This window comes from Aquila chrysaetos, chromosome 10 (assembly GCF_900496995.4).
Source record: "Aquila chrysaetos chrysaetos chromosome 10, bAquChr1.4, whole genome shotgun sequence".
Classification (NCBI taxonomy): domain Eukaryota; kingdom Metazoa; phylum Chordata; class Aves; order Accipitriformes; family Accipitridae; genus Aquila; species Aquila chrysaetos.
This window is the reverse complement of record NC_044013.1, coordinates 2,592,269-2,609,590: the sequence shown is the minus strand read 5'-3', so window position 1 is coordinate 2,609,590 and position 17,322 is coordinate 2,592,269. Positions and strand designations below refer to the sequence as shown.

At 40.2% G+C, this 17,322-nt stretch overlaps 1 long non-coding RNA gene across 1 annotated transcript; it reads right to left on the bottom strand.

Moving 5' to 3' along the window:
* Positions 1-766: 766 nt before the first annotated feature.
* Positions 767-17,322, bottom strand: LOC115347611. Its single transcript, XR_003925548.1, has 4 exons — positions 17,241-17,322; positions 15,015-15,113; positions 4,365-4,588; positions 767-2,113 (listed from the first exon to the last, which is right to left on the bottom strand). It is a non-coding gene; the product is annotated as an uncharacterized LOC115347611 (long non-coding RNA).

Below are 17,322 nucleotides of genomic sequence, written 5' to 3'. Positions count from 1 at the left end.
GGCACTATAGGCATATCACGATTGCGCTACACGGAGGTAATCAATACTGAGTAAACATGTGTTAAAGTTAACATTATCCCTAGGCCAGAGTTTCAATGAAGGGTCATTCTAGCTTTGTTAGCGTGGAAAATTTTACCTTATGTTAAGACACTTTGTTTCTTATTAGACCTACAGGACTCACCTTCTTTCTACAACGTAGAGACAGGCAGAGAGGATGATTTAGTGGCATGCATGCATCCTTTTGTTGTATATACTGTATGCTTTGTATAGATAGAATATATTGTCATGTGTATGCCCATAGATGGCATGTAAAATGTGTATATTGCATATATTTCTGCCTGAAGTCTTTAAATACTCTTGTTCTATATTGGAGACATGAGTTCATACGCGTGAGTGCCTGGAGAAGCAAACACCATAGCCCCCAGGGCCCTGTACGCCAGCTGGCGGAAAGACGCGGCCAGAGCTGGGGAACTGCCCGGGCACCGTCCAGGGTCAGCGCCGAGCAGAGAGGGCACGTGCTCCTGCCAAGCAAGGTGTTCCTTCCTTGATTCACGCAGGAAGGGAAAATCGTGCTGTGCACGTCACCGGTTTGCAACCTGAGTCAGACCTACCCGCAGCAAAGCACATTTGTTCCTGGGCTCTGGGTGGTTCCTTTCGGAAAGGAGAAAAAGAACAAAGACTTCTTTGAAAATAATCTTGAGTGTAAGCAAATGCGTGAAGCGAAAGTTCTGAGATGGTTCTTATCAGAAATGATGCTTTGCCTGTATAATCTTTCTCTTACAACTTGTTTTATTTACGTATTAACTTCTTCTATTTAGGCAAACACTAAATTACATCCACTTCTTAACACCAGCAGTAGGGCAGCACAACAAGAAACCGATCCCAGTGACATGGGAAGGCTGCGCCCTTACCTCTTCCTGCTTCCATCAGGAATGAAATTCCCAATAACCTTATGATTTAAATTACCGTAACTGGACATATAAACCGTGATCTCACTTGAATGAGCAAGGGAAATCACACTACGCTGAACTGGCTTTGGACGTCTGTAGACTCTGTTTTGATTACACATCATTCAGGCGTGCAGATACCCTTCCAAGCCGCAATAAGTTGTTTGCTTTTTTTAAGCAGAGGGCAAGACTGAAGAGAAAGCTAACCTTCAGAGGAGAGCTGACACCATGCAGTCGCCTGTGTGGGAAACTTCTGAGCACTTTTCTTTGTCCCCTGAACATCCCTGGTGTTCCCCATTGGCCTAGGAGGGATAGCTTGGAAAGGGCTTGTACTGGCTTCACCTATCCTGAGCTGCTGGAATTCCCTTCCGTCTCAGATGCTCCACGTGTAAATGACTGCATGCTCCATGAGTAACAGCTTCAGCTTCCCTTCCTGCCCTGCTTGGGTGAACACCAGCACTCTGTTCAGAGTTCCCTTGGACATTCAATGCTTTGCTCACACAGATCTAGCCCAGGGTCTGCACGGTAACTAACAGATGAAGTCTTAGTTCAGAAGAAATTGAGGAGAAAAAAAATAGGAAGTTTTCTTCTTTTCTCTTATCTGGAAAGCAAATGCAAAGTTTTTTCTGGAAACTTGAGCAGTCAGTTCATGTGACACATCTACAATGAGATTGCAACCACGAAGCATTCAAATGAAATACAACAAGGCAGTGAACTGCTGTGACACTTCCAAGTATCTAACATCTAACAACAAATGCCAAGCATACTGCTTTGTAAAATTACAGAGAATGTAAAATGGAAAGAGAAAACTGAACTCAGGGAAGGGAACAGATAAAAATCCTGCCTTTGAGAATGACACCAAGTAATAACATCCCATCCTGGCCCCGGCGCAAGATCTGGAGTGTTTGCTTCCCTTGGCAAACTGTAAAAAATCACACTTCTCCCAGCTTATAGTTACACTCTAAACAATAAGTTCTTTGGGGCAGACTTAGGCTCCAAGATCTCCAGTTAAATGCCCTCCTATCCAATTTACATATAACCCGCTGGTGAACAAGAACTGACTCTTAATTTCTTTGGGGAATGCGTCCCTCGGAGTCTTTCCAAGTACTGGTAACAACTGTGTTATTTTGGATGGCTTTCTGTGCTCCATGGGAGTGTTTACATCACTACAAAAAGAGAAGAAACAAACAATTAGTGCTTTTATAACTTCTTAAAATCTGATTGTTCCAGGGAATTAGAGAGTCAGTAGATTCATTGGAGGTGAGAGGGGTGGAACAAGGCACTCGCATCTAAACCCTGCTGTGGTACATGCTGTGGAGGAGGGGTGGCACCAGCAAGCACAAAGCATCCGTGCTTCCTTCTCCTCTTGCACCCAAGCTGCAGACACAGGGCTAACCTCACAAAGGAGGCAGGATCATATGTTTTTTTTTTTAAAAAAAGGAACATTTTGCAATGACATTTTTAATGTCACTAGTTGTCATAAAAAGTGGCATTGTCCTTGGTCATTCCTCAGCCCAGAGTAGCATTTATATAGTTCCCAAAGATAACATTTTTCTCCAATGATTTAGTCCTGGATCCTGAAAGGCACCTCAGTGTGACTGAGGATCTAGACCTGTATGTCTGAATACAAGATTTAGATGTTGTACTGTTTAGATTTAGGTGATTTAGTGAACAAATGTCACAGCTGTTCACACTGGGCAAAAACATAGCTTTGATAGTCAGGTTTTCAAAATCTGCACCGCTCAGGAGTCAAAAAATCTCATTTTCCAAAGTTGGTTCACATGTATCAAAGTCACACTGCAAACTAATCATAATTCTTCATCTTTGTATAAATTTTTGCCTAGAATCTACATTTTCAAGTTTTCTCTTCCTTTAAAGGCTGCCTGTTACTATGCCCAGCTCTGCTGTTCTTGCTGAGCATTGATCAAATTCTTCTCGGTATATTAGTATGCTCAAACAAAGCCATTATGGTTATTAAAACTACTACACATGCCAAAATATTTTGACTGACAAAGTGAAAAACATTTCCAGCACCCTGAGATCCCTATCTGCTGTAAGCCTTGTGAAGAATTGGCCCCAAATAAAGTTACGTTGGTGGTTATTTCCACTACCAGATCAGTAATTTGGTAATTACTAGGAAGCGCATCAGCCCAGGCAGAGCTGCAGCATCAAAAATCCCCCGGGGTGAGGGGTGGGATGGAGTACTGATCCCCGGGCAGCAGCGATGCTTTAGACAAGACGTGCATGACAGACAGCACTTGTGTACAGCCTGGGCATAGGTGAAGTGAGCGTTACTTACTTGCTGCTGAAAATTACTTTGCCCCACAGAAAAAGAAAGCAAAGCCAGGAACCCTGCACTCCTAATAATAACCCTGCGAGAAGGAGTCTGCAAAAGAGGCTTTAGCAGAAAACATAGCCTCCAGGTTTAGGCTTCCATGCTTTCCAGACTCTGCTTTTTCATGAATGTAAACAATAGCAAAACAAAACACCTCAATATAAGCTTTCACTTCAAGTGTGACTCTTTATAGGGATCTTCCATAAAGGACCCTCCTGCCTCCATCCCTAGCTGTCCCAACATCATTTCAGCTTCTAGTTCAGTTTTTCCTAGCCCTGGCTGCCATTTTACTGCACTTTCTGCTCAACAAGCAAGGATGAAGTTATTTTATAAGTTTCTTATACTGGCACCTGAAAGAGCAATGCTGCCCTCAGCATATTCCCAGCCTTTATTCCCTGGGAATATTTCCCACAGATGGCCTCACACCCTGTGTCCCCCATAGGAAAAGCCCTTTTCCTACAAAACTGAAGGTCTGGGATTTTCAGTGAGATAATGTCGCGGCCGTTACACCCAGGAGATAACGTTTCGACAGCCAGCCCTGGCCCCAGCGCGGCCATGGAAGGTGTCCAGCAGCGGCGTGTAGCCCAGCAACCTGCCCCAAACAGCGAGTGCTTCCAGGGAATGGAAAAGAAACACAGCAATTTTAACAATCCTTTCACAGGTCCCACGGGACTGGGAAGAACTGGTGGATGAATCACTGCTCACAAAACATGTCTTCAAGAAAGTCAGAAAAATAAACGAGCTCCAAATGTCATAACTGGCTCCCTGGGGGCCAAGGGGGACCCTTTGCTGAAGCCTACAACCATGTTTCTGCCTACAACCATACCACTCTGATCTTGATGTACACAGCAACCGGCTTAGTCAGAGTTTGGGCAGCGGAGTCTGTAAGAAAAGAAACAGCGTCCGACAGTAAATGGTCTTGCTGACGCAGCATGATATGTTGAATCCGTGAGAATATCTTTGTGCTGTCGCAATGCTTTTCTCATTTATGTGTGCACCAGGTAACCAGCAAATAGATTTAACAACCAGGCATTGTTAAACTAAGATATGTTCCTCCTTCAAGATTTATTTTGTATGCTTACTATTAATATCTGCTGCAGCAATCCTGCAGTTTCTCTGAGTCAGCACTAAATGTTGGCCCCGAAGTGACAATTTACTGTTGATGCTGTTGTCTTAGGAGAAGCCGTAGAGCCCAACAACGGTTCATCAAAAGTCCAGCTCCCAAACAGCAACTCACTCCTAAGGCTTGTCAGATGCTCGTGCACTCCCACCTGAGGGTCTGCCGGTTTTTCTCATTGCTTCTCAGCTGAGCAAGAAAAAACAGGGGTAAAACCGAGGAGTTAATGTCTGCAATTCCTTTTCTGATCAACAGCTGCAAAGCTGCTTCATAAACAGGTCATCTTTGTTTTAGTCTGAGAAAAGTCCACTGCAGCCTACTTCAGAAAAACATAAAAATATCCAACATTTTTTCCAATTCAATGTTTTTATTTAATCAGACTGATTGGGGAAACCTGAATTGCTTCAAGTGTCAGCAAGACCTGTCCTAAACCCATGCTCCCTCTTTACCTTGCTGACAGATGGAAACACAGCAAAAATTACTGAATGGAAAAAAAAAATTCATTTTCTTAACACTTCACAGAACTAGTGGAAAGTATTATATGCTAATATTCAAGATGGATTATAAATATCTCAATAGGTTAGATTGTACCTTTGCTTTCATATCTAAAATTTTGTTCCCTTCTCAAGCTCTCTGATGACCTCATGATTGAAAGCAAGCTTTTAGAAAATGACATTGTCACACTAAATCCTCACAGCACAAACCTCATGAACAAAACAGAGAGGAATTGTATTGGCAGGTATAATTACACAGTGTCTAATAAAGAATATAAACAGATATAGCTACCTACAGACTTGACAATATCTGTAGTATCTGATATATACATATATATAGGTCTACAAAAATGCACAAACACACACACATACGCAGCCCACACCAGAGTCACACAAACTGTGAGCCAAGATCAGGTGCTATATCATGAGTTAAGGTTTTTATAACTTTTACCCTGACAAAACCATGGTTTTTCCTGTGATAAGCAATAAACTTTATTCTCAGGAGAGTCAATTAGTGAGAGACGGGCTACGTGACTTCCCCAGGTCCATTCCCATCCCACTGTCTGTGATTTCTGGTGTTGGTCTTCTGCCATCCAATATTTTTCTTAACAGAACAACAGATTTCTGTTACCTTCTCTAGCTCATTTAAAACTTTCTTAAATTTCAGTGATGCCATGATACGGTCTTCTATTTTCAGGTACCTTCATTATTTGCATAAGAAAATGTTTTCTACCACACTTACCATGAGCAGTTAGGTCATTCCTGCCAAAAATTTGTTTGAGTTAAGAGCAGGTGCTTGTGACTCGTTCACTGGGATTGCCAGGCATTTCCTCTTTGGATCAATAGGCTGCCTTCATAAGTGCAACATTAATATCACCCCCCCCTCCATTTTAAGTGTCTTGTTAAGAAACAAGTTTTTATGCCTAAAACAAATTTGCTCAGCTCCTAAAATACTGCATTCACTACAAATACACAAAGTTGTTTATTAGAATCCAGAAGGCTAGAAAAAAATTCATTATAAATAAATACCTAAATCATAACAGCTGCATAATCTCAGCAAAAACTAATCTATTCAAGTAGATTTTGGTTCTCTTTATAGTTGCAAGGTTGCATACAGCAAAATGTCTACACCAGAAGTTCGTAAGGGTGCCTAGTTTGTAACATCGCTTGTGAAACCCAGCTAGAGGTGTTTCCTTCTACCTTTGTATGCATCCTATTTCTTTGTGCCTTTTTATTCCTAATTCCTCAGTTACAGTAAAACGCATGCAGATTTGAAAATTCGCCACTACAACCAGACCCCTGAGCAGTGCCAGCGTTCACAATGAGGCACTGGCACAACTGAGACTTCTTTTTTTTAACAAGGTCACACTTCACCGATTTAATACTACAAAACCACATAATTACCCTGGCCTCACCTAGAAGGCTGAATGAAAGCTCTGCGTGAGTACTACGAGGTTAAATCTGTAGTCTTCTGCACTGACAAATGTTCAGAGCACAAAATGGGGATTGCATTTATGCCCATGGGGAAACGTGGGCTAAAAGTGCCATCCTCCCTGCTTTTGCTGTCTCTAGTGATGTATCACTCGGCAAAACCACATTGCTCTCACAAGTGCTTTATAAAATCCCCGGCCTTTTCCTCTCTGTCCATTAACACATTTTGCCTTGCCTGTGCTTTAACCGTGCAACCTTGCAATTGCAATCTGCACAGGGTCAAGCACTGACTGCTGAAAATACTCAACTGCTATGGAAGTACTTTATTCTTCTCCATCTCTGTCTGCAGTTTGTGCATTATGGCAAAGTTACAACAGTTAAAAATACATCTTTAACCTTCTGAAGAAAGCCTCTAGACTATGGCATAGCGGAATATACAGAAACAAGAGCAATAAAGGAACTTGTATTCAACTTCTCAACTTAAATCATGGCTCTGCTACATCAAGTTACTTTGGAAAACACTTTAACTTAGAGCAGTAAAAAAGTCCAGTTATTAAAATTAAAATTGATCTATTATTGTATAGAAGCCAATATATAGCAGACTTCTTGAACCTAATCTCCTGATTCCCAAAAATGTGAAGAGGAAAAATCCAAGAAATATACAGTCAGCAATGTTTTTATTCAAAATGAGCATTAATAGTACTTAACCAAGTATTCATTAGAAATTGAACTGGAAGATGCTACTGAGAGAAATCTGCTATTAAAAATTAGCCTGTCTCTATCATAAGCAGCAAATTATGCATAATTTTAAAAAGTTTATCTTGGGCCTGTTGTGGTGAGATTTTATTGTACCCTTAAAATGTTACCACTAGAACATATATACTTTTAATGTTGATAACAGTTACTTTATTGAAGAGGCTCATGGAAACAGGGCCCAGTAGCGCAGTGGTGGGGACAAGCCATAGGTTTTGCCAGGAGAAGGAAAAGGACTCAGTGGCAATGGGAGGTCATCAGCATTTCCCATTATTGTGCTTTAAATATGCTCAGCATTCACTCCCATGCTATTGTTTTTCACATTCACCTTTGGAAGCAAGGTCAGCCAGGACTATTTAAAAAAAGTCAAATCAAGATGTCAGTATGGGTTTGAGCTATCTGCGTGGAAAACTCTGCAATAATCATCATGTCTTACAGAGAAAAAAGTAACAGTTCTCCCCCTTTTTCTTTTACACAATAATTTCCCTTAAATCTTCCAGATTTGTTTGGATAAGACCAAGAACGGAATACTACCCTCAATTAAAAATTCTTCCAAAAGGAAAGGGCGGATGCTATCAGGGATTCAGGAAGGAAATCTTAACCACAATATTCACAGCAATACTTCAGTGATGTGTGTTACACCTCTGTCAATATATATATATTTTTGCTTCCTATACTTGTGACAGTATGTTTTGTTCGTGAACATATTACAGATCTGAAGCCCAGTCCTACCTAACAGAAGATTATAGCATCAGGCTCTTAAACTGGCAGCAAACTATTTCACCTGAGATGTCGATACAAATACTTCAGCACATAATAATAACACCTAATAACAATGGTATCAGGAAGAATAAAATTCTACAACTGTGAACGCATTTTTTCTTTAAAAAAAATTAGCAAAACCATCCTGAACATAGTTTTACATTGTAACCCAAACCCCACATTTCATGCTAACATTGATTCAGTACAGTCAGGCTGACATTAAAAAGCAATTCCCCCAAATGAGGAGAATGGCACAGAGTTTTGTCTGATGCATTGCATACAACTTCTGATCAGAACTTGCCCTATCCCAGGCTTTCATTGCTAATGTATTAGTGTCAGCAGGAGAACCAGAGATCTTCCAGCAGAAAATGTCAAATTTGCATCTGTAAAATATAAAATATTAATCTGGTTTCTGCCATAAATTGCATTTTCTTAAAGACTTGGGAGGGTATCAAACCCAAATCCCTGACATTTCCGTTTGATTTAGTGAAACAGCAGAATAATTTTGCAGATCACATTGTATTCCCTGTCAGAAGCAGCTTAGCTAATGAGTTAGGTGCATTTTGCTGGTGGTAACACACATAGTGCTGGAAACGCTGGTCACCAGGTGAAAAATAATGTGTTCTACAAATTGCAGGACAAAGCTGGTGACTGCTCAATGCCATTATGTCTAGATCTAGATATGCAAAAAAAACCCCAACCCAAACCCAAAAAAACAGGTCTGTGGTTTGTGCTGGAGCTAGGCATAAACATCTCCTAAACTATACTTATACGCCAACCATTTCCAGGGAAACTAATTTAATATCACATTCCCCACCAGTAAAATAGCAGTAAAAATCCATAAAATTCTTAGATCTTGACTACCAATCTGCTGATGTGTAAAATTAAAGACCAGGGTGTAGATTAAAAAAAAAAAAAAAATCTGATAAAATATATTGCACATTTAAATATACCAAAGGCTTATTTTCCCAGACCAGAACTACCATTTAGACTACACATGACATTAAACATTTCCCGTTTTCATTTGCTCTATTTCTCATAGAAAGTCTTCATGTAAAGGAAGAATACTAAATATTAATGCCCATTTCAGCATTTTTGACAAAACGCATAAAACCCATTTTTACAACAGCATGTAGTGAGAGGTGACTGCACAAGTGGTCAGCTCACTTTCTGTTGTAGCGTGATGCAGTTGTGCAGCGTTCAGCTCGTGGCAGTGGAGCTTTGCCAGATGACACAAGTGCACTTAAATTTAATGGCAATGAAAGGTGAAGAACTTTCTCCTTGTAGTCTCTCCAACTGGAATTAATGTCACTGAAAATTACTGTTTAGTGCTTCTCTACTGTTCTTCACAAACTGTTTTTTCCTTGAGCTTTAAATGGCTGAAAGTCTTTTAGTCTGTCTTATTACGGGATCAAAGCTGCTGCTGAGATCACAGCTTTCAGTTGTCACTTGGATTTTTTTCAGTATAAACAGTGTTTCAGTGACTAGAATGCTCATGAATAAGTACCACACTGGCCACGCTGAAGTCTGCGCTTTGTAAGCAATGTTATTTCTCCATATTTTCTTTAATCCTTAAACCTAACAGAGATTTTCATTTTGACTCCACCATCATCCTGCTGATTAAGGCCAACTATGCAATGCGGAGAAATTAAACTGGCTGATGTTGGTCGCCGGCTGGGGTTAAACCACGACATAAACACAATAGTTCTTGAACGTTTACATGAGGCAACAAGTACGTATTTGTCAAACAGTATGACTAATCAAGAAAAAAAGATCATTTTCTCAGAAGTTCTGGGAACAAATGGTGATGCAGAAAAGGACAAAGAAGGAATTATTGCTAATCAGAACTGAGAAAATGAGATTATCATGAGATGGAGCAATGATAAGAAAACTGTCATTGACCAATGAGAGACATGCTGGGAAAACAAACCATTCATTAATATGTAAAGGGGATAATATATATATGAATTACTTTAACAATTTTATTCCATATTCATCTAATGCTCAGAGTAAAAATATAGTTCCAGTTTTTAAGTCACATAAGTAGTATCTACAATAACCAAATATGAACCTCACAATGAAAAAAAATCATAACATGGATTTTGATTTGTTCTGTGAGATGGTTTTAGAAGCTCCTGAAGAGTAACCTGCCTTTATTGCTGTCAAGGTGGTCAATCTGCTTCAGGACTGTATCATCTGGTGTTACAGGAAACCCTGCAGAAGAGTAAAAGTAGCAACTTGCAAATTGTCATCACACCATTTTATAGGTGTGAGCTGAAAACTGGGTAAGATATCTACTAACATAAATACAGATTACAGTATTTAACTATGAGCAAATCTTAAAAAAGAAGTAAGTACAAAATTCAGTATGTGAAGATAAAATGCCACACATAAATCAATTAATCCCTGAAATGTCTCCCTGCAACAAAACTTCTTACCAGAGAATTAACAATAAATTCTACCTATTTTCCAGCCTAAATAACATCCCTAGCTAATCAAGGGAACCCTTCAATAAGGAATTTTTTTTTTTTTTGTGAGTGCTTCATCTTTTGTCTGAGAGATAACAGAAATTATGAAAAAAAAAAATAAAAAAAAATTAGGATCACCTTTTAGGTCTGTCTGCCCAGAATGGTCTATTCAGGAGTGACAGCATAGGACTGTCCCCAACTGTGCTTCTACCAGTGTTTTGCCCATTTTAGCTTTTGATTATACAAGCCAGGGACCTTACAGCTCAGCATCCATGGCTCCTGGGGTGAGCAGACCCCTGGACCTAGTTGCTGCAAAGGACAGAGAGATCAGTGGTCACAAAAGAGAGGGCAAATGGGAAGGTATAGTGAGCAAGACATGGAAAATGTGTTTCCTCTCAATTGTTACTTCCGCTGGATCCTTTCAAACATGACACCTTACGAGAAAGATGGTTTGTGATACAACGCTGTGGAATTTCACATAAGAATTCACTTATTTGTCCCCACCTTATTTAAAACACTGAGCCGTCATTCCCTTATTGTGCACATATTTAATGCCTTGTTTAAACATTGTGCAACTAAACACTTCAAAATCATTGTTCTGTTGCAATAGTTATTTAATAGTGACATACATTGAATCTTTATAAAACCAGTGTCAAAAAAAGCCAGTATTTCAAGGGGATTTTTATTGCTATCAGCTATGAGTAAATGTTAGCGTCAAACAAATTAAAATAGTTTGAGGAGTTGTGACTTAGCATCCATCTGGATATGCCAGGAGGAATTTAATATAAACAGTACTTTAAAGGCTTCATTTTAGACCCCATCTTTTAGAGATCTGGAGCACTGTCCAAACTTCTGTGGAGAGGCAGTACGGCTGCAAGAGCTGTACAAAGGAAGGAGAGACTCTAACCAAACATCACAGCCCTGCCTAACCTTTCAGCTGAGTTCCTCTATGACAGCCATCAGTGGTACAAAATACTCAAATAGGTGTGTATTCCCATCACCATTTCATCTTTAAACGGCTGCTTTTATTTCTGTTTATTTTTAAACAGGCCTGACCATGTGTCCAAGATCCATTTGTGACAGTTTTACAAGGCAGAATTGTGATTTCAGTTTATCAATAGGTATTATTTATTGCTTGTGTTTATTCTTGGCTCTGTGTGATTGTATCTCACTGGGCATTGTAAGGGATTTGTTTTCTGGGGCCAGTCTATAAATTAAGATTTCTCTGTTTCATACCTGTTCTATAATCAAAAGAAAATTATCCAAATAGGTTAGCAAAGCATTCTGTGTCTCCTTTTAATGTTAGAATAACAGTGATAATAATCTGCAATGATTTACTCCGCCTGGTTATAATATATGGCCTTTCACTTTTCTTGTGTTTAGGTAATTTCATATATATTCCAATTTTCTAGTAAAATATCATTTCTGATTCCATTATTTATTTCTTAAATTTAGAAATCTGCTATAAGCCCGTCTCATTTCTCAAGCCCAGCAACCCCCAAGCAAAGTCCATCCCAGGGAATACCCTCCAAACCTTTCATACTGACACGCTGAGCAGCTTGCCTTTCTGCCAGACTCCAGAGATGCTGTCAGTGCAACACATGTGGCACCGGTCTTTTAACCTGATAAAGGTTGAGAAGCTAAAAATAGCTGTAAATGCGGTAAATCTTAGCTCTGTGACTATCCTCCAAGGTAGATGACTTTAAATGTAGTCCTACTATGAAATACACTCTCAAGAAAACCCCAAAGAATCAGTGGTGTGTATTGCATTAGTTGCTTGAAACAGTTGAAGATGCAGCCCAGTGACACAGTTTCACGCTGAATTCCCCAGGCACATACGATACCACCATTAAAGAGAGAGGATCCAAACCGCACGTGCTTTGTGTTACTAGAATTCATGCTAGCGCATTTATACTGCAACCACTGTTAATATTTAGGGAAGTACAATGAAAGAGGATCCTGTAAATGCTCATGTCCTTGAGAATTTCTGTGCTGCTTCTCTGTTTCACAAAGATTTTTCTGCACTTAAATGTTTGACACTGTAAAAGGTATTGATTTGATACACTAAAGCTACAGTAGATTGAATGAGATGACACTTGGCTTTAACCCCCTAAGGGAGAGTACAATGGGAAATTAAAGGTGACTGACACCATCAAACATCACTTCTGAACTGGAGGAGCCTCCAAGCAACAAGACCAGAAGTCCTGATGGATAGTTCACTGGAAAAGTTTGCTAACAGCTCAGGAGCAGTTAAGAGACAACTCCAAACCTTACTGGTGACTGTTTCACTTTTACAGGACATTGGTATGCATTTTAAAAGCAATATAAAAGCATACAAAATAATGGAAATAGATAGCATCAATCAATTTGCAGTTTTTTGGCCAGAAGGGCTTACTGGACCTTCTTGACTGACATAGATATCGCAGTCCCTTACATGTCAAGGGGTATTCCTGTACTGACCCAAATAACTTGCATTTAAGTGATGGCTTTCAAGTCCTTTCACTTTTCTTCATTTCCTGGCTCTATCAATTCTGGTCAAAACCAATCCAATAAGTTTAACAGGAGACTAAGTCAAAGGCCTTGAAGGTAATTCATGTCACAGTGAGTATTTATTGGCTTCAACTGCTTTCTCTCTTCTTGTTTATTTTTCTGTTAGTTCCCTATGGAACTATTACAGCTACACAGCAAACTTCCCCATAGGCCAAGCGACACATATGATACACAGGTTTTTAGAAAACTTGTCTACTGTACACTCACCCAAAATGTAAGAGACTTCATTTTGGCTTTAATGCAGCCTGTCCTTTTGTAAAAATGCAACATAGCATACGTTTTGAGCACTAACACCTGCAGAAAACACAGTCTGTGTTGAGCCGCATATGTATGATCCATTGGGAAAATTCTGTTACCTCGGTGTGCAAGAATGGCATCTTTTGCTGCTGACACTGAACATATAAGTTTGTCTTTTAAAAGAAATCCTACCCATAACCAGAAAGATTTAAAAATAGTCAGAAGCCTTCAAAACCAAATTTCCCTGAAAAAATGAGCCACACTAAATCAACATATATATTTTTATGCCTGTGCTTAACCATAGGCAAGGTCAGCCCAGCAATGCATTAGACCACCTATTTAAAGCTTGATTTATCCAACAAAAAATGTGGAGACTAATTACACAGAAAATAAGCTCATGTGATTAATTACTGGGAATAAAATCAAGCCATAATTATTAAGGGGGAGGGGGGAAGCCATAAACAATTCACTTAAAATCAAGTAACAGAGCTTGTTTTTTACTACAGCAAGATGCTGAAGTTAGAACTGGAAAAGTTGCAAAACAAAATAAACTGAAGTTTGTCCAAATTCGTTGTGTTATATTACAGTCATCTGTTAGCGATTATGAGCCAGTGAGGTCTGTTGTAAAATGCTTACAAAGGATATGGAAATAGTCTTCAAATATGAAACAAATTAGGAATAACTGGCCTCTAAACAAGCATTTGATGTATGAAAAAAGATGGTAAGAAAATGAAAACCTCAGAATGCTTTTTAGACCAGCTGCCTGAAACAACCCTCATTTCCATTTCTAAAGAACCCAAGTCAGCTGTGACATAAGCATGATGCACACCGCCGCACAATCTTAACATTGGAAAATTTGCCATCATGTACAGTTTGTTAAAGAAGAATAGAGAAGGGAAGAGTGAGAGAGGCTTATTAACATGTAACTTACACTACCACCATCCTCTTTCTTTGAGTCTGGACCAAGTTAATTGGGATGAGAGGTAAAAAGATATTATAGAAGGACAAAACCTACATGCATCGCATTCTAGCTAACTAGAATATATATGTCACTTCAAGTTAGATCACTCACTTTGGTTCCTTTTGTTCAGGTGTTACATGCTGTAGAGCTTCGTTTTTACTGTCACCAAAAAGTCTGAAGCAAATGAGTGGAGCCTAGCTTGAGGCCTGGCTGTCAGAGGATGCACTTTCAGCTTTTAAGGGCCCCATAAAATCAGGGCTTAAAGTAAATACATTTTCTAAATGTTGTGGAAGCAGCTAATACCTGTGTTTGTACATATTTAGGAACATCCCCCCAGCCCTGACCTGGACCTGTTCAGCATTTGAGCTTTTACTTTCCCAAGTCAAAATGCTTTGTAAATTCAGAGTCACGTTTGATCAACTGCAATTTATAGCAACATAATCTCGGCAGCAATTTAGGAAACTGCCATGGAATTGTCCGTGCTTTGTGATACAGGTTCTCCGTCCTTGTCATGGTGACCCTTGGGTCTTGGTTACTCACAACCTCTTTGTTGCACTTGGGAGGAAGGAAACAACCATATCACTGACCCCAATGCTGACCGAGAAAGCAGGAAAAGGAGGAGAACATAGGAGGGAAGTACATAGAAAGTCATGGATGGGGTCAAAGCCTCACAGCTCAGACATCAGGGGTTTGCAGGCTTTTCCAGCGTGAGTGACAAAGAGCCAGATTTACAAGCTCTTACCTCTCATTTAAGCCTCTGAACTCCCACAAAACCTAAGGCATCAAAACCGTGAGTGTGAAACCTCAGTGCAGGGTGGTTCTCACTTCATTCCTTGAACAGGGAGAGCGGCAGCACACGAATACACTAATGTCATGAGTGGGAGAAGCTGGTCCCTCGCAGTCCTCCCCTCCTTCCTTCCCACCCTCTGTTACACATCCCGCACCAAAGCTTTTCTCACCAGCGATCCCTGCTTCACCTCGCTGCTTGCCCTTCCATGGCCTGTGCTTCGTCCGCTCCCATGACGTCCTCAGCCGCTCGTCCTACCTCCAGAGCGCTGCTGTAAGAAATGAAGTGCGTGAAGCAAACTGGTAGCGTCAGGAAACAATTGGTGCTGCTCAGACCTCCAGCATCAGCTAAGGAGAATCATGCTTTGTATTTCATTTTAAAAGTAACATTGGAGCTGCCATCACAGCGAGGATAAATGAGAAAAGACTAGATCTTGGTTTCTTCCAGCTAAACAGAAAATGTTGGAGACAAACATGGCAAGTGTTCCAATAAGGAAAAAGTTAGCCTGCTCCCTCTGCAAAATTTTATAAACGCCCCCCCCCCCCCCCCCCCCCCCCAATATATGAAAAATGCCATTACCCTCTAATAAGCAGCTGTGTGACTCCAGATATGATGTTAAGTAAAGCAGTGCATTGTAAAACTGGGAGAGATGTCAAATTAATCAAAGTTAACCTTTCTATATGGGATATAACTCAGGTTCAGATGAGAAGTGTGGCCCCTAAATTAGATAAAAGAAACTTAATTTGCTGCATAAGTTATTGACAGTGACAATTAAGACTGAAGGCAAAACCCCCCAAACTGTATAGCTGCACACTTTCTCCTGGATGCTGAACTTACGGAAATTGAATTTACTAAAACTTTAACGTCTTCTAGTATGATTGGTATCAGAGAAAACTTTTTTTATTTTTATTTTCCTAATACAAGTCCTGGAGGAAACTGCCACACAGGTTACACAGACTCTCTGAGTATGAAGACAGAAAGCTAAATAACGTCAAAGAAAGGGATGGGAAAAGAACATGTTTCTATTTCTGTCTGGAACCAATCGTAGCGTATTACAGAAAAAACAATCATTAGACCAGGGTAGGAGTACAGTCAGCAAAAAAACAGATGAAAGTAAGTAGCGTTCAGAGCCTTGCCTGCCTGCGCCTGACATGGGCTCATGGGGAAACTGGACTAGTTTGCAGAAGAGAAATCTACGGAAGGTTACTAACCACCCAGAAAATACTTCTGCCGTCTCAGGAAATCACGGACCCGTAAGCGGTGGGAACCTGGGAGAGTATTCCTGGGAAGCATCACCTATTCTTGCCTTGTTCTTATAGTCTTCGCAAAGCAAAGGCACTGTCAAAGGATACCAGGTTAGATGAGCTCTTGGCTTGACCTGATATGGCTGTCTCCGTCTTACATTTTCACTCAAAACACAGCCCATTTCTGTTGAGGTACTTCAGAATTTGTAACAAAGAATTTGTTAACAAGCAAAAAAAAAGGAACAAAGCAAGCTGCAGAAGGGATGAAACAGAAACAGCACAAGGTTTCTGGGAACAAAAGGAAAAAAGAGTGAAACTACATTTGCATCTGCTACCCAATGTAAAGAAAGAAAACAGCATGCCAGAGAATGTGAAGATACAAACTATTATTTATTGAAAATATCTCAGAAAGCAAAATCATAATCACCAGCAAAGTCAGGGCAATTAAATGAGTTGGGTGGCAGAGCAAACAGTGTAATAAAGAATTTTATTATGCCTTTATTGTAATAATTCTTTCCCTCACTTAGGAAAGCCTCAAAAACACTCAATTTCAAGTTCTGTGAAAAAACGTTACAGTAATAAAGGCAACTTGATGCTCCATGAGAGACAGTTTGAGTCTTTAAACAGAGTTCTGATCTACTACTTTGACAACCCAGCCCAGAAGCATGCCCCAATACACATGCAGAAGCATAAAAATAAATTCCCAGCTGCGCATACTAATACCCATCTGCTCGAGTGGTAACAGAGTAGGTCATTAAAAACCCAGCATTTTTAACCCAGGAAGTATTGCAGTCTTTTACGTTATACCACATTCAGTCTCTCCGAAAGAGATGCTTCCAGGAGTAGCAAGGCAGCAAGCCCGCTTGTGTCCTAAAAAATCACCTTAAGGGAACCCGTCTGCCGGGCTGCTGTCTCAGTTCATTTTCTTCACGCTACAAGAGATATGACCATACTGCTTCCAAAAAACTTCACTTCGTGAGATTTATTCCGGGGAGGAACGCTTCCTTCTGCTTTCTTGCGCACAGTTTTTGGACTATTTCAACTGCGTCCTAGGGAAAGCCTGTCTCTCCCTAAGGGAGTTCGTTTAGTTTTGGGAAGCGTTGCGTTGTGGTAACGCTGAGGAGGAGATAACTGGTTTTTTTCCACACAATTACCTGTGTTTGGTCTGATAGGCGGTGTTGTAACTGCACATCTGTCTCCGAGCGGCAGTCTCTCACCTCACGCAGGCTCCTGGGG